Source organism: Bos taurus, chromosome 17 (assembly GCF_002263795.3).
Source record: "Bos taurus isolate L1 Dominette 01449 registration number 42190680 breed Hereford chromosome 17, ARS-UCD2.0, whole genome shotgun sequence".
NCBI classification, from domain to species: domain Eukaryota; kingdom Metazoa; phylum Chordata; class Mammalia; order Artiodactyla; family Bovidae; genus Bos; species Bos taurus.
The window spans coordinates 53,243,612-53,265,807 of NC_037344.1; the positions used below are offsets into that span (position 1 = coordinate 53,243,612).

At 45.2% G+C, this 22,196-nt stretch overlaps 1 protein-coding gene and 1 pseudogene across 5 annotated transcripts in view; one reads left to right on the forward strand and one right to left on the reverse strand.

Annotated features, from left to right (window-relative positions):
- MLXIP (MLX interacting protein) overlaps nt 1-22,196 on the reverse strand; it is a 60,720-nt gene that overhangs the window by 19,813 nt on the left and 18,711 nt on the right. The window lies entirely within an intron of this gene.
- On the forward strand, nt 17,568-18,362 carry LOC783255 (large ribosomal subunit protein uL30-like; annotated as a pseudogene).

A 22,196-nucleotide genomic window follows, 5' to 3' on the forward strand; every position in this document is an offset into this window, starting at 1 on the left:
CCAAGATAGGGCCCAGACAGTGGTGGAGTCCATTCATTTGGTCATGCAACCATATTTGCTTGTAAGGTATTACTTCTTCACCATTCCTCATGCTTCCTGGAATCCCACTGGCAAAATGTTCCCAGGCCTATACTACCCAAAGTAATCTACAGACTTAAAGCATTACCTATCAAAATACCCATGCCGTTTTTCACAGAACTAGAATAATCTTAAAAATTTTAATGGAACCATAACAGACCCAGTTCTGCCAAAGCAAGCTTGAGGAATAAGAACAAAGCAGGAAGCATAACCCTCCCAGACTTCAGATAATACCTCAAAGCTACAGTAATCAAAACAGCATGGTATTGGCACAAAAAGAGACATATGGATCAATGGAACAGAACAGAGCCCAGAAATAAACCCATACACCCATGGGCAATTAATCTTCAACAAAGGAGGCAAGAATACACAAGGGGGAAAAGCCAGCCTCTTCAGCAAGTGGTGCTGGGAAAGTCAGTTGCATATAAATCAATGAAAATATAACACTCCCTCACACCACACACAAAAATTAATTCAAAAATGGCTTAAAGACTTAAATATAAGACATCATAAAATTCTTAAAAAAGCACATAGGTAGAACATTCTCTGACAAAAATCGTACCAATGTTTTCTGAGGTCAGTCTCCCAAGGCAATAGAAATAAAAGCAAAAATAAATAAATGGGACCTAATCAAACTTACAAGCTTTTGCACAGTAAAGGAAACCATAAACAAAACAAAAAGACAACTTAAGGACTGGGAGAAAATATCTGCAAATGATGTAACTGATAAGGGCTTAACTTCCAAAATACACAAATAGCTCCTACAATTTAATAACAACAAAAAATGAAACCAAACAACCTAATCAAAAAATGGGCAGAAGATCTAAATAGATACTGCTCAAAAAAAGACATACAGATGGCCACTAGGCACATGAAAAGATGCTCATCACCATTAATTATTAGAGAAATGCGAATCAAAACTACAATAAGGTATCACCCCACACCAGTCAGAATGCCCATCATTAAAAAGTCTGCAAATAATAAACGTGGAGAGGATGTGGAGAAAGGGGACCTGCGTACACCGTTGGAGGGGTGTAAATCGGCACCGCCACTATGTAAAACAGCATGGAGGTTCCTCAGGAAACAAACTAAAAACAGAGGCCCACGTGACGTGGCAATCCCGCTCCCGGGCATACCCCGATAGAAAACTAGCATTTGAAAAGACACGCACACCAGTGTTCACAGCAGCGCTATCTATTATAGCCAAGACACAGAGACAACCTAGATGTCCATCAACAGATGAATGGATAAAGGAGACGTGCTGCATACACACAGTGGAATGTTATTCAGCCGTTAAAATGTCATTTTCAGCAACATGGATGCAAATAGAGATCATCATACTAAGCGAAGGTAAGTCAGAAAGACAAATACCATATGACATCACTTACATGTGGAATCTAAAATACAACACAGATGAACGTATCCATGAATGAAAGAAAAACAGACTCACAGAGAACAGATGTGTGGTTGCCATCGGGGAAGTAAGAGTGGAGGAGAGAAGGACTGGGAGTCTGGGATTAACAGACGCAAACTAGCATAGACAGGATGGATAAACAAGATCCTACTGCATAGCACAGGGAACTATATTCAATATCCTGAGATAAACCATAATGGAAGAGAATACGAAAAAGAATACATATATGTGTGTGTGTGTGTGTGTGTGTGTGTGTGTGTGTGTGTGTGTGTATAACTGAGTCGCTTTGCTATACAGCAGAAATTAAATGTAACATTGTAAGTCAACTGTACTTCAAAAAATTTTTATTAAAAAACAAAAACACATTCCTAGATCTGTCTCCTCCTCAGGGAGGGTGAGTTGGTGTGCTAAAGACTGTAGAAGAAGGGACTGGCATGGGGGTTGCAGCCCCTTCTTTCCTCTTGGGGACAAGCTGTCTCCTGAGGGCCCATGTCCCTCCCATTCCACGCCTAGAGAGCGAGCCTGGGGTGGGGGAGGCCTCTCCTAGCTCTGGGCTGCCTGGGGCTGCTTAGAAAGACAGTCTGGGGTTCCCTGACAAGTCACGTCCGCAGCTTGATCAACGATACAGGGGATAATTTGGCCAACATCTGCTGAACCTTTTTTTGTGGTGGTCATTGGAAGGACTGATGCTGAAGCTGAAACTCCAGTACTTTGGCCACCTCATGCGAAGAGTTGACTCACTGGAAAAGACCCTGATGCTGGGAGGGATTGGGGGCAGGAGAAGAAGGGGACAACAGAGGATGAGATGGCTGGATGGCATCACCGACTCGATGGACATGAGTTTGGGTAAACTCCGGGAGTTGGTGATGGACAGGGAGGCCTGGCGTGCTGCGGTTCATGGGGTCGCAGAGAGTCGGACACGAGTGAGTGACTGAACTGAACTGACAATATATGTAGCATCAAAGTTACCACTTTGACCATTTAAAATGCACAGTTCACTGGCATGAAGTCTGTCCAGAATGCCATGTAACCATCACTGCTGGTTTCAGTGCTGTTTTCCTCACCCCAAAAGGAAGCCCTGTACCCATAGCAGTCACTCCCTGTTACTTCCTCCCCTGGCCTCTGGCAACTATGATCTACTTTCTGTTTCTGTGGATTTGTTTCCTCCGGACATTTCACATAAACCAAATGATAAAATACGCGGCCTTGTGACTCTGGCTCTTTCACCTTGCGCAATAGTTTCGAGGCTCACCCACACTGCAGCATGTGTCAGTGCTTCCTCCCTTCTCATGGCTGAATCACGTGCCACTGGATGGAGAGACCGCAGTTTGTTTACTCCTTCATCTGCTGACGGACATTTGGGTTGTTTCATGTTCTGGCCATTGTGAACAGTGCTGCTGTGAACTGACTCCACTTTGATTTCCCAGTCAGCTCAGAATTCTGGTAAGCGAGAGTGATGGTTACACTGGCACCAGGGACGGGATGTGATGAGGGGCAAAAACAACTGTGACCTTCGGAGGGCAAGTGGCCAACTGTGTATCAACATTTCAAATGCGCATCCCCCCAACTCCCAATCCCATGGTTAGGAGTAGACTCTACTCCAGACCCATCTGCACACGGACACAAAGACATAAATAGAAGACATTAAACTACAGCCCTGTCGGTGGGAGGAAAAGGCTGGGAACAACAAACATTTACATGTGCTGATGGCTCAGACAGTAAAAAATCTGCCTGCAACGCAGGAGCCCCAGGTTTGATCCCTGGGTCGGGAAGATCCCCTGGAGGAGGAAATGGCAACCCACTCCAATCTTCTTAACTGGAGAATTCCATGGATAGAGGAGCCTGGCGGGTTACAGACCATGGGGTTCCAGAGTCAGACATGACTGAGTGACTAACACTAAGTACCTAACAAACAGCAAGATCTGCAAGATGTATTAAGTGGGAAAGAAAAAAAGAAAAGGTGGAAGATACACAGCGTGGCCACCATTTGTATTTTCAAAAGACACGTGCACACAGACACACACACAGGAAAGGAGGGAAGAAAATGTCCAGTCAATCTCAGGGAAGACACACAAGAAAACAGGTAACAGGAAACAGTGATTTCCTTTGGAGAGCTGAATCAAGAATTAAGGAGCCTCAGTCGGTGAGTTAAGTTTTCACTGTTTACTGTTGTTTTCTACTGCTCAAATATAACATAGGAATGTATTTTTTATATATATATATATATTTTTTTTTTTTTTTCTTCAAAATAAACAAGGGAACAAGACCAGGTACAGTCCAAAGCCTTACAGGGCTTCCAGTTAATTACAGAAGGCAATTCATCACATGAGCAGATACGAAACTTGTGCACAAGTCGGTTCTGTGCCCTAGATCCAAATACGAGGATAATGGTGAATAAGTGGTTTCTTACATGAGCGAATGAGTGAATAATGCTAGACTGGTCTCTCTTCCAGGACTCCGACTCTTTTTCTTCAAAAGAGCGGTCTCCATTGGCTTTTCCTGGGATCTGGGCCTGGTTCCACGGGCTGCTAGGAGCCAAAACTAACAGGCTCCAGACGGACAAAGGTTCATTGAGGAGCCGAGGCGTGGGGAGCGGCCCCGCGTGAGGCACGGCAGGCGGAGGGCGCTGTGTTCAGGGGAATCGCCCTGGAGCCATGGGCCCTCCGCCCTGGGCCACCTGCCCAAGCAGAGCCGCCGCCCAGGGAGCGCCTGTGAGGTTTCCAGGGCCTGCTCCCACGCCCAGGCGTGGGTCCTATCTCCTGCACCCCAAACTCATCCCCCTCCTGGGGCACTTAGCATCTTTTTTAAGACTCAAAGAAAGTCCTACTGGCGAAGCAGGCTCAGAGGGCGGAGGCAGCAAGGCAGGCATATGGGCTTCTGAGCGCTTCATTCCAGGCCTGTCCTACTGACAAGGTGAATGGGTGTGTGTGTGTGTCTTTACTGTGGTGTGCAGTGAGCAGGTGTGTCTCGGGGGCATGTGTGCGGTGTACGCATGAGTGTGTGGTGCATGGGTATGGGTGTGGTGTGCGTGGTGTGCATGGTGTGTGTGAGTGTGTAAGTGTGCCTGCGTGTGCGGGTGTGCCCGTGTCTAGGTGTTGTCTGCTCACATGTATGAGCACGTTTGTGAGGACTGTGGTTGTCTGTTTTGTGTACTTAGCTGGGAGTGACCATTTCCGTGACAATCAAAACCTAGAGCACCCTGATGGAGCTGAAACGGGTAGAATTGGGCTGGCCGCAGCAGTGACTCCCCTGGCCCTGAACGTGAAGGACAGTGGCTCAAGTCCTTGCCTGAGCGCTCCGTGTCCAGGCCGCCCACCTGGGCACAGACGCCACCACGCTTATACCATTGCCAAGCAAATGAGCAAAGGATGGTTTCCCTTTCTGGACTGCTGGCATGAGCTGTCAGAGTCCCGCCTTTGGTAAGCGGATGCCGATGCCCCTCCTCTTTAGGGGAGCCTGGGACCACGGGTGGCGCAGAGCAGGCGATGCCCAAGTCTGGGGCACGTTGCTGAGCACCGAACTTCAGTCTTAGGTGTGTTTCTGGGTGTGAAAGCCTGGTGTTTCCTGTCCGCCTCGAGCCACGACTGGCCTTCTAGGTGGGAGCAGTGATGCTAGGCAGGGTACCAGTTAAAACTATAACCACATGTCTATTTGCCAGGGGCGTAAACTTGAACCCAGAACCCAGGTGTACCCGGCTCCTCTGGACTGAGGATAGGACTGGACTTAACAACAGGAAAAAGTGGTGCCTGACTTCAACTGTATAACCTGTCAGTAAAACGCTTTTAAAAATCTGTGTACTAGCTATGCGTCTCTTTGATGAGCTATCTGTGCCTTTTGTTTTTAAAAAAACTTATTATTTTGAAATAATTACATAGACTCACAGAAGGTTAAAAAAAAAAAAGGTATAAAGCATCCCATGTACTCTTCGCCCACCTTCCCCAGTCGTGGTATCTTCTGCAGCTGGAGCATGACCTCAAAAGCAGGAAGCCAGCTTTGGGACACTCTTGTTACCTAGACGACAAATCTTAACTCACTTTTCAACATGTGTTGAAATGTTAGTTGTTTTTTTCTTGCTATTTTATATCGGTAATACTGTAACATTAATGACATTAACACTCTGTGATACTCCTCTGCTAATGTTTCCCCTAGGTTTGGGTCTTTACTTCTTTTTATAGCATGTCTCTGAATAAGTGGCGCAGCTGTAAAGAATCCGCCTGCCAATGCAGGAGACAGAGGGTCAGTCCCTGGGTGGGGAAGATCCCGTGGAGAAGGAAACAGCCACCCACTCCAGTATTCTTGCCTGGGAAATCCCATGGACAGAGGAGCCTGACAGGCTACAGCCCATGGGGTCGTGAAGAGTGGGACACGACTAAGCGTGCATGCATACCTGTCCACCCCCACCTTACCCAGAGACTTACTTTTCATTTTAACCTCTTTTTAAGCTTTGTTAGTCTTATTTAACTTTTAAATAAATTATATACTCATACTGAAAGAAAATTCAAACAACACAGAACAGTACCAAGAATGAAAGCAAAGTCGACTGCAATTCCACCACCTAGTAATCACCCTTGTTTAAATTTTGGTGATAACACTGTGTACTGAGAAATAACCTTATCCAAAGAGAAGTCTAGCCCTTGCCCTCGCCTCGTGGGGGTTGGAGGTGACCTCCAGGCCGCTGGAATGTCCTGCTTAACAGTTGGATCTGAGTGTGCCTGGGGCTCAGGACAACCTCACTTTGTGATGAGGATGGGGACCGTGGAGCAGGGAGCAGGGCGTGTGGTTCCAATCTCCAGAGGAAGTGATGACTAAGAAGTATCGGCAGTCTCTGGGAGGGGCTGGAGACTAGAGGTCAGTCACACAGGCAGTGACCCAGCCCAGGAGAAACTCTGAAGACCAAAGACTCAGGTGCGCGTCCCGGGTGAGCAGTGTCACACACTGTGGTGGGGGGAGGTCACGCGGTCCAGTGGCAGAGGGCGGACAGAAGCACCACACCTGCACCCTCTCAGCCCCGGCCCTGCGCACGGCTTCCCTTGGCTGATTTCATCTTGTCCCTGTGATGAACTGTAACCATGAGTCTAGCAGTGCTCAGCGAGTCCTGCGTATCTTTCTAGCAATTACAGGACCCGAGGATGGTTCTGGGAACTTGCAGTTGGTGTCAGAAGTGGGGGAAGTCTTGTGGACTGTTCTCTCTCACTTTGCAGTTGGCCTGAAGTCCCTGTAATGTATATTTATTTGATTATGTATATGCATGCATACATTCAGATTAAAACCTATGAAAAAATATTTAAATATATGGGATTATTAGTTTTGCCAAATTTCAAAATGAATCCGCCACAGGTATACTAATACTAATACTAATACAATTATGTAAAGTTTAAAAATAAAATAAAATTAGAGAAAAAAAAATAAAAGAAAAAAAAGAAAAACAAAAAAAAAGAAAAAAAAATATATGGGATTATCTTGTTTTATAGTCTACTTTTTTTCACTTACAGGTCATGAACATCTTATTATAGTTGGGTATAGATTTATTGGTTACAGAATATTCCATTGTGTACATTTAAAACAATCTACCTAACCACTTTTCCATAAACAGGCATTCATTTATATTAATGGACATACATTGCTTCTGTTTTTCACTATTAGTGCTGAGATGACCGTATTGCTACTTATATTTCTGTGCAATGGCATGACTGTTTCTGTGAGATAAATTTCTAGAAATTGGAAACCTGAATCAGAGGGTATGTGTACATTTATAACTTGGTTTTAGTCAAAGACTTTCAAGGGTTATACTAATTTACACTCTTAATAGCAGTGAACACTGCCTACTTCCCAAACCCTTGCTTATATTAGTCATTATTGATGTTTGCTAATCTTACAAACAAAAAAAATTCAGATCACTCATTTTTCAGTTCCGACTTATTAGTATCTTTTCATGTTTATTGGTCTTTGGGTTTCTCATGTTAACTGTCTGCACGTCTTCTGTTCCTTTCCTGTTGTGTGAGAGCTCTGAATTTGGCAGAAATGTCTGCAGCACACACGGCAGAGTTAGTATGTCGTCTTGACTATTTTCAGGGTGCTTTGTTTTGCTTTTTCACTCTACTTAACTTTTTCATACAAGATGAGCTTTGGGTTGTTATTGTTTTCAGTTGGAATTGTTCATTAATACAATCAAAAATGTAAAGTCCTGTCTTTTATGTTTCCATCTTTTGTGTCATAATTAAAAGGGCTTTTCTATCCCAAGACGGTGAAAACACATATCTATGTCTTCTTTCACAGCTTCACATTTTTATCAGTTATCTCCTTCATCTGGAAGTTGTGTTGGTGTCATGAAGATACTGGGATCCTGCTTCAGTCAGTGGTTCCTACCCGTTCACTCAATTACCCACCTTTCCCCTTGGAGTAAAATACTGTCATCATCATACACCACATTCTCACATGTAACACCTGGGACCACTTCTGAGCGCCCCAGTTCTTTTGGTGTTTTGTGCCTATGTTTTAAACGGTTTCCATTTTTATATTTAACTCGTTGCGCTCTTTACACAGCTCACCAAAACTCCGACTGGTTATCTGATTATCTCATCTTCCCTCACTAGTTGATGACACTTCCATTCAGTTCAGTTCAGTTCAGTCGCTCAGTCATGTCCGACTCTTTGCGACCCAATGAACTGCAGCACGCCAGGCCTCCCTGTCCATCACCAACTCCCAGAGTTCACCCAGACTCATGTCCATCAAGTCAGTGATGCCATCCAGCCATCTCATCCTCTGTCATCCCCTTCTCCTCCTGCCCCCAATCCCTCCCAGCATCAGAGTCTTTTCCAGTGAGTCAACTCTTCGCATGAGGTGGCCAAAGTACTGGAGTTTCAGCTTTAGCATCATTCCTTCCAAAGAAATCCCAGGGCTGATCTCCTTCAGAATGGACTGGTGGATCTCCTTGCAGTCTAAGGGACTCTCAAGAGTCTTCTCCAACACCACAGTTCAAAAGCATCAATTCTTTGGCGCTCAGCCTTCTTCACAGGCCAACTCTCACATCCATACATGACCACAGGAAAAACCATAGCCTTGACTAGACGGACCTTTGTTGGCTAAGTAATGTCTCTGCTTTTGAATATGCTATCTAGGTTGGTCATAATATACGCTAAGGTCTGTTCTGGGGGGGCCTCCTATCACTGATTCGTGTCTACCTGTCTTAGTACTACAGTGATTTAATAATTGGAAGTTTGTGATACACGTTACTAAGTAGAGTTAGTCCCCATCATTTTTTTTTTTAATCCTTGCCTGTTTATTCCTCCATGTTCCAACTTTATAGTCATGGTGTCCAATCTCAAAAGAAAACTATTCTGGCATTTTGATTGGAGTTGCCCTTAACAAATACACCACTGTGGACAGCACTAACCATTTCGGCTGGGTCACTTCCGCCTTAGAATGGAGTCTGTTTCTCTACTTATTCAAACAACTTAACCTATTTAAAAAGAGAAATCTGAAACTGCCCTCTTTAATTTTCTTCACACATGTCCCTTTCATTTTCTAACCGTAACACTTAACGTCAAAAGGAAGTTTAGAAGGTGAAGCCAGCAAAACAAAACAAAGTCGCATGGTTACACACCCAAACACAAGCGCTATTCCCATTTTATTGTCTACGGCACAGCCCCACCTCGCTGATACGGTAACTGCCGCCCTCACCCTGATCAAAGTGGCCAACTCACAGGTACAAGTAAGGGGTTTCGATTATATTCAGTACCAGCCTCAAAGAATACGGCATTTCCCTAGCACTTTCATTCGCCTACGGGAAAAGGTAATTAGCAGGTTCAAGTATTCACCAAGGTTAAGATTTCTGTGTGAAGAATGGAAAAACCACCAGCTGCGGACACCTGGCAGAGAGGGGACGTAAATCGGCAGAGGTCTCCAGCCAGAGCGCACCTGGAGACACGGGACTGGCTGGCAGAGACAGAGTCGGGATAGGTCATCTTGCAAATGTTTCTGAGTTCCTATGAAGGCTGGCAAGAAACGAATTTGTTATTATCACCATCATCAGCCATCTTTGAGGTACCGCCAGCTACGTAACCTACTTAACAGGCACAGAAATCTGAAGCTGTCTGATGCATTTCAAAGGATAAGGTGACACGCTTCAGGTAGCCAAGACCTATAAATAGGCTTTAAAAAGCATTGGCTACGTTTTTTTTGGGCGGGGGGGGGGGGATTTGTTAGTGTTTATTTCTGCTAAAGCTCCTAATAAAGTGTGCAAATATGTGCTACATTTTTATTAGGTCCTGTGTTTGCTACGTTTTTAAAAGTCAACATTGACTATTAAGAAAAAAAAAGATGGATCTGTTCTCTATTGCATTCAAGGCTCCAAACCTTTGGCAATGTGACTAGGGTCACAGTGACACTACAGTAAGTTAACTAAAGTTGCTCTGGGTACATCTATCAAGTTCTAACCTTTATGGGGCCCGAAGCTGGAGCCAGTAGTTAATTCTATGTTGCACCTATCACAGCATAACGCCCTGTGTCAAATGGTGCTTAACACCAGCAACGGGTTGATGGCAAGAGACGGAATCTCTTCGGGTTACATATGGGCCATATACAGCACTCCTACTGTGGGCAGATTAATCCAGCTGAAACACCACTCTCTTCAGGACACAATCCTGATCCACTCACCCAGATCTGTTATTTAGGGCAGTGCTAGGTGCAAGGACAGAGGAGCAGACAGAACCAAGTCCCTAGCCTCGTGGAGCTGACAGACAGGCGGAGACCATGTGTGTGCTGTGCAGGGGTCCCTCAGTGGTGCACGGCAAAGGCCAGGGGAGGGGGCACGGGGAGGCAGGGTTGACACAGGGCCCCCGCCAAGGTCCCCAGGCTTCCTCTCCGGGCTCCGCCCCGCCTGCCTCCCTCCCACCCAGGAGGCCAGAACAACCTGGACCAGGACAATACGTGTCTGTTCACATTTCTCCCCCAGTGAGACTCCTTCAGGGGTTGCCCTGCTTGCTAGAGAGAATCCCTACATATTCACCCAGGTCCAGGTCCCCACAGCTACACATCTGGGTTAAACAAGAACCTTATTCACCTTCCTTGTCTCCCTCCCAGAGTAAATGACTTCTCAGTGTAAATGACTTTGTTGGCTACCCCTGTACCGACCATAACCTGCGACAGCCTGTGTGTGTGTGTGTGTGTGGACTGACGGTGTGCCTTCACAACCAACTGCATTTTCCACGAGGCACATAGTGACTCGTCTGTTTTGCTCACTAGTACTTCCCCCACCAGAGGGAAAATGGTCTTCCTACCTCCCAGTTCAGATCAGTTTAGCCACTCAGTCGAGTCCGACTCTTTGCAACCCCACGGACTGCAGCACGCCAGACCTCCCTGTCCATCACCAACTCCCGGAGTCTACCCAAACTCACATCCATTGAGTCGGTGATGCCATCCAACCATCTCATCCTCTGTCGTCCCCTTCTCCTCCCGTCTTCAATCTTTCCCAGCATCAGGGTCTTTTTCAATGAGTCAGCTCTTCGCATCAGGTGGACAAAGTATTAGCGTTTCAGCTTCAGCATCAGTCCTTCCAATGAATATTCAGGACTGATCTCCTTTAGGAAGGACTGGTTGGATCTCCTCGCAGTCCAAGGGACTCTCAAGAATCTTCTCCAACACCACAGTTCAAAGGCATCAATTCTTTGGTGCTCAGCTTTCTTTATGGTCCAACTCTTACATCCATACATGACTACTGGAAAGACCACAGCTTTGACCAGACGGACCTTTGTTGGCAAAGAAATGTCTCTGCTTTTTAATATGCTGTCTAGGTTGGTCATAACTTTTCTTCCAAGGAGCAGGCATCTTTTAATTTCATGGCTGCAGTCACTATCTGCAGTGATTCTGGAGCCCAAGAAAATAAAGTCTGTCACTGTTTCCATTGTTTCCCCATCTATTCGCCATGAAGAGACTGGACCAGATGCCATGATCTTAGTTTTTTGAATGTTGAGTTTTAAGCCAGCTTCTTCACCCTCCTCTTTCACTTTCATCAAGAGGCTCTTTAGTTCCTCTTTGCTTTCTGCCATAAAGGTGGTGTCATCTGCATAATCTGAGGTTATCGATATTTCTCCTGGCAATCTTGATTCCAGCTTGTGCTTCATCCAGCCTGGCATTTCCCATGATGTGCTCTGCATATAAGTTAAATAAGCAGGGTGACAACATACAGCCTTGACGTACTCCTTTCCTGATTTGGAACCAGTCCATTGTCGTGTCCAGTTCTAACTGTTGCTTCTTGACCTGGATACAGACTTCTCAGGAGGCAGGTTAGGTGGTCTGGTATTCCCATCTCTTTAAGAATTTTCCAGTTTTTTGTGATCCACACAGTCAAAGGCTTTAGCGTCGTCAATGAAGCAGAAGTTTTTCTCGAACTCTCTTGTTTTTTCTATGATCCAACAGATGTTGGTAATTTGATCTCTGGTTCCTCTGCCTTTTCTGAACTCAACCTGAACATCTGAAAGTTCTTGGTTCACATACTGTTGAAACCTAGCTTGGAGAATTTTAAGCATTACTTTGCTAGCATGTGAGATGAGTGCAATTGCGTGGTAGTCTGAACATTCTCTGGCATTGCCTTTCTTTGGGATTGCAATGAAAACTGACATTTTCCAGTCCTGTGGCCACTGCTGAGTTTTCCAAATTTGTTGGCATATTGAGTGCAACACTTTAAAACCACCGTCTTTTAGGATTTGAAATAGCTCAATTGGAATTCCATCACCTCCACTAGCTTTGTTCACAGTGATGCTTCCTAAAGCCACTTGACTTCACATTCCAGGATATCTGGCTCTAGGTGAGTGATCACATCATCATGGTTATCAGGGTCATCAAGATCTTTTTTGTAAAGTTCTGTGTATTCTTGCCACCTCTTCTTAGTATCTTCTGTTTCTATTAGGTCCATACCATTTCTGTCCTTTATTGTGCCCATCTTTGTATGAAATGTTCCCTTGGTATCTCTGATTTTCTCTAATTTTCCCCCACCTCCCGCCGGCCTCATTCCTGCCTTTGCCCAACCCACACCTCCCTACCGTTCCAGCAGCCCTCCCCCTCTCAATACCTGCTCCCTCCCACACTGAAGTCCTCCTTGGCCTCAAGTCCAGGCTCTCACAGGATGTGTTACTGTCCCTTTGTCCTCGTTTTATGTCCCCCTCTCCCCATTCCACCTCCCATCTCCTCCCCTCACCATTTAAAATCAGGCCACAGGGCTTTGTGAATTAACTGACTGCTACTTTTTCCAGGATTGCTTCACTTTGGAGAAGATGCCTAGATGAAAGAGAAGGGTTTATTGCAAACTGCAGAAGACGAAACCAGGAGGCTCGCTCCAGCCCCCTGGTCCCAGTTCTGGATGCTAAACGGCAAAGGGACACCATCTCTGCCCCACAAGTCATTCCTTTACCCCGGCCTCAGTTTCCCTTTTCTCGATGGGGGAGCACTGAACTAGCTTCTCCCAATGTCCTTTCCAGTTCATAGGGTCTGAACTGTACCCCTCCCCAGAGGCTGGCCCTAAGAATACAACTGAGAGGCACCCACAGTAGGAGGTGATGGGGTAACACCAGCTACCATTAAGCAAAAGAGGGATGAGCAAGGTCTAGAGCACCCCACCACAACCCCAGACCTCTCATCTCTTGTCGAGAAGAGGGACTATAAAAGGCAAGAAAACTGAAAGTGCTGGTCGCTCAGTCGGGTCCGACTCTTTGTCTCATGGACTGCAATCTGCCAGGCTCCTCTGTCCACGGGATTTCCCAGGCAAGAAAACTGGAGTGGGTAGCCATTCCCTTCTCCAGGAGATTTTCCCAGCCCAGGGATTGAACCCGGGCCTCCTGCACCGTGGGCAGACTCTTTACTGTCTGAGCCACAGGGGATGGCCCCTTTAAAAAGCATCCAAACAGATGAAGAACTCTCCACAGCCCTCTTCCCATAAAAGATATTTCAAAATAAAATCTGTTCTACTTTTGCCTATACAGAGACTGTTCCTTTCATCTGCTGCTGAGAATCGGTTGTCACCCTACGTCTCTCCCTCTTTTCATCCTCCTCCCAGGCATGCTTTTTAATCAACTCATTAACCTTCTAAGTGGCAGAGGCTTTGGGGATGAGCAGTAGAGGTGGAGATTAACACCCTAAATCGAAGGCAAGCTGGATAATCTCTGCTTGGTCTCTGCTTCAGAAACGCCATCCGTCTCCGCCCTGGCCAGCTGAGATGACACTGACATCTGCTGACACTGTCTCCCAACACATACTTTCTCGCCTTCAAAATACTTACATTTTCCCTTTCTGATATACTCATTTGCACCATGCCCTCTTGGTCAGAAGCAACAATTTGTTACTCATAAAACCAAACTTAAAAACAGGGGTGAAAGATGAAAAGAGGTTTTGATTTATTACCCTACCCGAATTTTAACCTCTGATCTTTATGTGTTATAAACCCAGCTGCAGAGCTACTTGCCATCTTAACTGCTGTTGCAAATGCTTAAAAAGAAAAGTGTTTTTTTTATGGCTCCCTGAGAGGGTAAACACACCTTTAGCTACTACAGTGCTATAAAAATCAAGGTCAGGGTGACTTATCTCTTTCATTTCCCCCTGCTTCAAGGCCTCCTGGGAGAGCAGACGAAAATAAAATGGGAATATCTAAGGCACAAATAATCCAACAAACAGAAGGGCTGAGGGTAAAGTCCACCCAAAAACTGACGAACATTTTATTTTCTCAAAATTGAAGTCCCTGCTATGCTGAGGACTATGCTCCACAATCACACACAAAAGCAACAAATGGGCCGGGCAGGAGTTTGTGGGGCAATGACAGACTGAACCAAACGGCAAGATTTTGTGCTATTTATCCTACAGATCTTTGGGGACCAGTGTGCATTTGCAGGGAAGAGGAGCTGGGGGAGGGGTACTTGTGAACAAGACCTGAAGCCAGCCATTTACAGGGATTAAAAAAATAATAATAATTTTATTTATTTTTGGCTGGGCTGGGTCTTCATTGTTGCACACAGGGTGGGCTTTCTCCAGCTGCCGCAAGCGGGGGCTACTCTTCAATGCAATGGCTTCTGCTGCAGAGTGCAGGCTCTAGCCATGTGGGCTTCAGTAGTCGCGGCATGTGAGTTGAGGAGTTATGGCACACGGGCTTAGTTGCTCAGAGGCATGTGGGATCTTCTCGTACCAGGGATCGAACTTGTGTCCCCTGCATTGGCAGGCAGATGCTTCACTACTGAGCTGCCAAGAAAGCTCTACGGGGACTTTTTAACTGTTAAGTTTCAGAGTCTTTCTATTATTGCAAGGGCTGGCTACACTTTCTTGGCATAAGAAAGAAGGATAACATCTGATTCCTCTCATGTCGAAATTCCAGGTTTTACTGAGGAAATCTGATCCTGTCCACTGTGCTGTCCTGATGACAGAAAAATCCATCGACAGAATCTCAGGCCGGCCTAACTTCATGGGTAGAAACGCCACGTGCCTCACGGTTAGGGCTGACTCTAAAGTACAGCAGAAGCTTTTACTCAGAAGGACGCTTTCCTAACCACCTGCGACTCTCCCATCCGCGTCCCCGCCTGCCAACCATGCGGCCTCAGGCAGACAGCTGGCCTTCCATAACTTCGCTTTTTTGGGGGAAGACAGTCTTGTTTCACAGAGCTGTGGCAAGAATGAAGTGAAGAAAGGTATTCAGAATGGACTAACAGGGTGTGGAACACAGGAGGTTCTTGATAAACGGATGAACGCATCCGGCTGACATTTCCCACAACGTTCGGAACAGTTCTGACCCTAGGCTGTGAGAAAGCACAGTTGAAGGACTCTTGGCCGCCTCAGCCAATCCTCCCAGCGACTCGACTCAAGGGACAAGGAGAGAATGACTGTTAGGGGTGGGTGATGAGCAAAGGTCCTTGAGAGCCAAAGAGAACTACCACTTAAGAGATTAGATACGCGGTTCTTCAATGAAAAGGCAGATTGAATCCCACCAGTATTAGCAGCACAAACACAACTCTCTCCCTTTTTTTATTAGCACCATTTCACTCTCCCAGCCCAGACAAGTATCTACATAGGAGAAAAGCCTAAGAGCTCTTTAACAGGAACTGAAGCCTGCCGTTCCCCATGCTCCCAGCCTCCCGAGCAAGAAAACGCCGCCAGGGACCCATCACTCACCCTCACCTCAGCTCTCAGGCACGCTTCACAGCAAGGCCCTGTATCAAGCACCACTCAGGCAGGCCAGCGAGGGGAAACCTGGGAGACAGCGGGAGGGAGAGAGGGAAAACCCAGGCAGGAATGCTGAGGGTGCAGTTCTAAACGCTGCAGGTACTCCAGAAGAAAGTGGACAGGCCAGTTGGGTTCACATTTTAAGTTGTGTTGTTGCTGTTGTTTAGTCGCTCAGTTGTGTCCAACTCTTTTGCGATCCCATGGACCCCTGCCAGGCTCCTCTGTCCATAGGGTTTTCCTGGCAAGAATACTGGAGTGGGTTGCCATTTCCCTCTCCGGGGAATCTTCCCGACCCAAAAATCAAACTCGCATCTCTTGCATTGGCAGGTGGATTCTTTACCACTGAGCCACCTGGAAGCCCTTTAGGTTGTGCAGCTGATGGCTAAGCCTCTTTCGGTTCAAAGCCCATAATTCTAAGAATCTAAAAGAATAAAGAAAAGTGAAAAGTACCAAGTGAGAAACGACTGCCCTAAAATGATTAGAAGGCAGCTGCTGGAACAAATAAAAAGGGAAAGGCCACAGTTTTCATTTCTCAGCTTTTTATAAGGCTCAGACAAATACGAGTTTTGATAAAGAAGAGCCTGCGAGTCCACCATGCTTTCACGACCAGGAAAGCAAACGCAGCCATAACTGGAGAAATCGTCAGCCGGCCAGGAAGTGAAGCCTCCCAGCAACACTTGCCAAGAGCCTGCGTGGGACGCATCAGACTCTGCGTGGAGGACCAGGCGCAAAAGCCAGGCTCTGGCCCTCGGACCTCGAAAGCTAATGGGAAAGTCAGAAACGTCTTGCTTCAAGGGAGCGAGGGCATGTGTGCAGGGCATGGAAACAGCAGGGCGCCCAGTCGTGGATTCAGGATGGCTTCCTCAAGCAGGATGCCTGAGCTGAGTCTCCAAGACAGGCGGGACTTAACCCAGGAGAGGGGGTGTAGAGAAAACGGTTTCCGGCAGGAGAAATAAAGAGGTCTTTCTCAAAGTATCGGCAGTTATGGCTTCTGGTGCCCTGCCTCCTTCATTCTTGGCTTTGATGACGGGAGTTTAGAGTGTTGACTCTCTGGAGCCTTAAGTTCTCCACCTCACTGCTGCCTCCCCTTTTCTGGTGGGCTGGGGTCCGCTACAGTAGTTATACTCTTGGGAAAAGAAGAGAGCCGTGGAAAGTCAGCGTCTCTCTGTCTCACGCTCAGGTTCAGTGTTATTTTCTGATTCACGGGGTCACAAAGAGTCGGACATGAAGAGCGACGGAACTGACTGAACTGATAATCCAAAAAGACGATAGGGCAGGAGGAAGAGCTAGCTTCTCATACCAGTTATTTAAATAAAGCAGAATGAGGGTACTTCCCTGGGGGTCCAACGGTTAGGACTTTGCCTTCCAATGCAAGGGGCGCAGGTTCAATCCCTGGTCGGGGAACTAGATCTCACACGCCTCAGAGCCAAAACACCAAAACGTAAAACAGAAGCAATGTTGTAACAAGGTCAATAAAGACTTTAAAAATGGTCCACATTAAAAAAAAATTTTTTTTTTAAAGCAGAATGAGAAAGAAGGGAAAGAGAGAGGAAGGAAAGAAGAGAGGGTAGGGTTTAGGAAAGGGAAGTTTTAGAAAGAAATCTCTTGTATTATTAGGGGTTTAGAAAGTAAGAGATACAGACACATTAAGCAAGTATAGCAAAAGTTAACAAATGTGAACTGTATGGGCAGTGATTATAAACATGATGGCTGCACCGTTACTTCAACTTTTCTGTTATCATTTTTTATAACAGAAAGATGAAAAAAAAAAAAAAAAAACTGGAGAAGGAAAGACCCACATCCCAACTTAAAAAAAAAAAAAGAACAAATCCAAAGAATTAAAAGGAAACTCACAAATATAAAATAAATGGTCAGCTCTTTCCCGGCTGGAACCATGGAGGGTGCAGAAGAGAAGAAAAAGAAGGTTCCTGCTGTGCCAGAAACCCTTAAGAAAAAGTGGAAGAATTTCGCAGAGCTTAAGATCAAGCGACTGAGAAAGAAGTTTGCCCAAAAGATGCTTCGAAAGGCAAGGAGGAAGCTTATCTATGAAAAAGCTAAGCATTACCACAAGGAATACAGGCAGATGTACAGAACTGAAATTTGAATGGCTAAGATGGCACGAAAAGCGGGTAACTTCTATGTACCCGCGGAACCCAAATTGGCGTTTGTCATCAGGATCAGAGGAATCAATGGTGTGAGCCCAAAGGCTTGAAAGGTGCTGCGGCTCCTTCGCCTCCGGCAGATCTTCAACGGCACCTCTGTGAAGCTCAACAAGGCCTCAGTTAACATGCTGAGAATTTGGAGCCGTACATTGCATGGGGTACCCAAATCTGAAGTCTGTAAATGAATTGATTTACAAGCGTGGTTACGGCAAAATCAACAAAAAGTGAATTGCCCTGACAGACAACGCATTGATTGCTCGATCTCTTGGGAAATATGGACTCATCTGCATGGAGGATCTGATTCATGAGATCTATACCGCTGGAAAACGTTTCAAAGAAGCAAACAACTTCCTGTGGCCCTTTAAATTGTCTTCTCCACGAGGTGGAATGAAGAAAAAGACCACCCATTTTGTAGAAGGTGGAGATGCTGGCAACAGGGAAGACCAGATCAACAGGCTTATTAGAAGGATGAACTAAGGTATCTACCGGGATTATTATTGTAATCTGGTTAATAAACAATCGAAACAAAAAAAATAAAATAAAATAAATGGTCAAATTCAGGAAACAAATGATACACTATAGATAAAAGAGATGCAAATTAAAACACCAGAGACGCCATTTTTTGGCTATCAGATTAACAGAGTTTTGAATGCACAGTAATAATGGTACCTGATATTTTTGTAAAGGTATAGCCATTTTCGGAAATCATTTGACAGTTTTTTATGAAGTTAAACACACACTTTACACATCACCAAACATTTCCCCAAGAGAAATAAAAATATACGTCCACACCAAGGCTTGTACATAAACATTCGTAGCAGCTTTATTCGTGATAAAGCTGAAAACAATGAAAGGAAGACAAGCCAAATATCTACCAACAGGTGAACAGATAAGCAGGTTGTGGTCTATCCAGGTAACAATACTAATACATGGAGCAACATGTATGACAGATGAGTTAAATATATGCTGAACAAAAGAAGTCAGATAAAAGAGTATTATCCTGTATGATTCCATTTACACAAAACACTGGACAAACTTAAGCTACAGTGAGAGAGACAGAGATGGGGCAGAATGCCCAGGGAGGGTCGGGGGGAACCTTCTCGGGGGTGGAAATGCCCTGTGTCTGGGCCGCAGTGGTAATACACGTGTACACGTGTGTATATTTGTCAAAATTATACAGCTGCACATCTAAAAGGGTGAATTTTATTGTTTACATACTAAACCTCAATTGAGCTGATTTAGAATGACTTGGGTTCGATCCCTGGGTTGGGAAGATTCCCTGGAGAAGGAAAAAGCAACCTACTCCAGTATCCTTGCCCGGAAAATTCCACGGACAGAAGAGCCTGGTGGGCTTCAGTCCATGGGGTCACAAACAAGACACGACCGAGCAATTGACTGAGCACACACATGTAACGGCACATCTAAAAGCATGCATTTTATTGTTTACATATTAAACCTCAACAGAGCTGATTTAGAATTTAAAATTACGGTTATGAACAACCCAGAGCTGGGGAGGATATAGGCAAATGGGCTCTTACACACTGCTAGTGGGAATACTAGTCAGTACAACCTTTTTTTTGGGGGGGGGGGAGGTAACAGCTTTATTGTGACATAATTCACTTTATTGAAGTATACAATTCAATGGTTTTAGTGTGCTCATAGAGTTGTGCAACTATCACCACAAGCAAATGTAGCATATTTTCACAACCTCAAAACAACATTCTGTACCCTTAGTCATCACTTCCCAATCCTGAACAACTACTAATCCACTTTCTCTACATGTGCTCATCCTGCAGGATTCATAGAATTGGAATCACAATGTGTGGGTTTTTGTGACTGGCTTCTTCCTTAGCATGTCTGCAAGGCTTATCCATGTTGGAGCAAGTATATCATTCCACTTCGTGGCTGACTAATATTCCATTGAACGGATAGATAACATTTTGTTTATTTATTCATTAGCTGATGGGCATTTGAACTGTTTCTACCTTTCGGCTACCAGGAACACTGCTGCTAAGAACGTCTGTGTGCAGTGTTTTCCTTTCTTTCAGACACATACCTATGAGTGCAATTGCTGGGGCAAGTGTCACCTCTATGTTTAAGTTTTTTAGGAACTACTACGCTGCTTTCTCCAACAGCTACACTATTTTACATTTCCACCAGCACTATAGGAAGGTCCCAATCTGTCTACATGCTCGCCAACATTTATCACAATCTAGTAGGAGAAGGCAATGGCACCCCACTCCAGTACTCTTGCCTGGAAAACCCCATGGCTGGAGGAGTCTGGTAGGCTGCAGTCCATGGGGTCGCTAAGAGTCGGACACGACTGAGCGACTTCACTTTCACTTTTCTCTTTCATGCATTGGAGAAGGAAATGGCAACCCACTCCAGTGTTCTTGCCTGGAGTATCCCAGGGGCGGGGGAGCCTGGTGGGCTGACGTCTATGGGGTCGCACAGAGTCGGACATGACTGAAGTGACTTAGCAGTGGATATAAAGCAGGATTGCAATGTGGGTTTGACTTTCATTTCTCTAATGATTAGTAGTGTTGAACATCTTTTCACATGCTTATTGTGAAAGTGCTAGCTGCTCAGTCGTGTCTGACTCATTGCAACCCCATGGACTACAGCCCACCAGGCTCCTCTGTCCATGGAATCTTCCAGGCAAGAATACTGGAGTGGGTTGCTATTTTCTTCTCCAGGGTATCTTCCTGACTCAGGGATCGAACCCAGTTCTTCCACATTGCAGGCAGATTTTTTTACCGTCTACACCAGGGAAGCCCATATATCTATAATATCTTTGGAAAAACAACTATTCAACTCCTTTGCCTGTTTTTAACTGGGCTGTTTGTCTTTTTATTTTGGAGTTGCAGAGTTCTTTATATACTCCAGATGCATAGCCCTTATTGGATATATGATTTGCAAATACTTTCTCCCATTATGGGCTTCCCTGGTGGCTCAGATGGTAAAGAATCTGCCTGCAGTGCTGTAGACCCAGGTTCGATTCCTGGTTCAGGATGATCCCCTGGAGAGGGGAATGGCTACCCACTCCAGTATTCTTGCCTGGAGAATCCCATGGACAGAGGAGCCTGGTGAGCTACATACAGTCAGTCCATGGGATCGCAAAGAGTCAGATACAACTGAGCGACTAACACTTTCTTTCTCCCATTATAGAGGCTGTCATTTTTTTAAAATTTATTTTTAATTGGAGGATAACTGCTTTACAATACTGTGTTGGTTTCTGCCGTACATCAACATGAACCAGCTGCAGGTACAGGCTCCCCCTCTTGACCCTCCCTCCCGTCCCACCAACCCCTCTTGGTTGTCAGGGTGAGCAAAGGTTTGAGCTCCCTGTGGGTTGTCTTTTCTAATTGATACAACTTCTGAAAACCAGTCTGGCAACATATATCAAAGACTTCAGTGTGAATCTTTGACCTTACAGTTTTACTTTTAGAAGTGTATCTTACGAAAACAACTAAAGAAGCAGAATGAGAAGAGATATAAATAAGAACACTCATCAAAGTACTTCTTCAACTGAATCTTAACCCTTACCTCACACCATATGTAAAAACTGACTCAAAATGGAGCACAATCCTAAACGTAAGAGCTAAAACTACAAAACTTCCGGAAGAAAACCTAGGAAAAAAATCTTAGAGGTCCTGGGTTTGGCAAGATTTATTAAACAGAACACAAAAAAGCATGAACCATTTAAAAACAACAAGCATTGGCCTTTATCAAAAGTAAAAACTTTGGCTCTTTAATGATGGTACAGGTCTATTTTTACCTATTCAGGCATAGAAAAAGAGTAAAAAGGGCACCGTGACAAAATAAATAAACCCAAGAAGAATGTTTCAGAGGATTCTGTTCTTCTAATTCTGTCTTCCTGAAATGCCTGAATACTCCATTTGACAATGAGTACGCATTTCTATACAACAAGGAGGAGAGCTGGAAAGGAACCTTCATAAAACTATTTCCACTTTGAAAAGGGGAAAAAGTGAATTTCCTTCTCATAATTATTAGAAAGGAATACTTAATTAGCCAGGGGACTTGGTTTATCATGTTGATTTGGAGTTTTTTATTTTTTTTTAATTTGCCACATTTCAGAAATGAGAACACACTGGCATTTTCTTTTTTTTTTTTCTTTTTCTTTTTTTTTTTTTTTGGTCCCCAGAGGCCGAGGGGCGAGGGGCGCCCAGCGCCACCACAGCTCCCGCCTCAGCGCCCCCACAGCCGGCGCCCCGGCCGCCGCCGCCTCAGCCGCCCTCCCAGAGATAGAAACTGGCATTTTCTTAAGAGCTCAGTAGTCTTAAGATCTGCAAATAATTTCTTTCATACATACAAGTTAACCCATC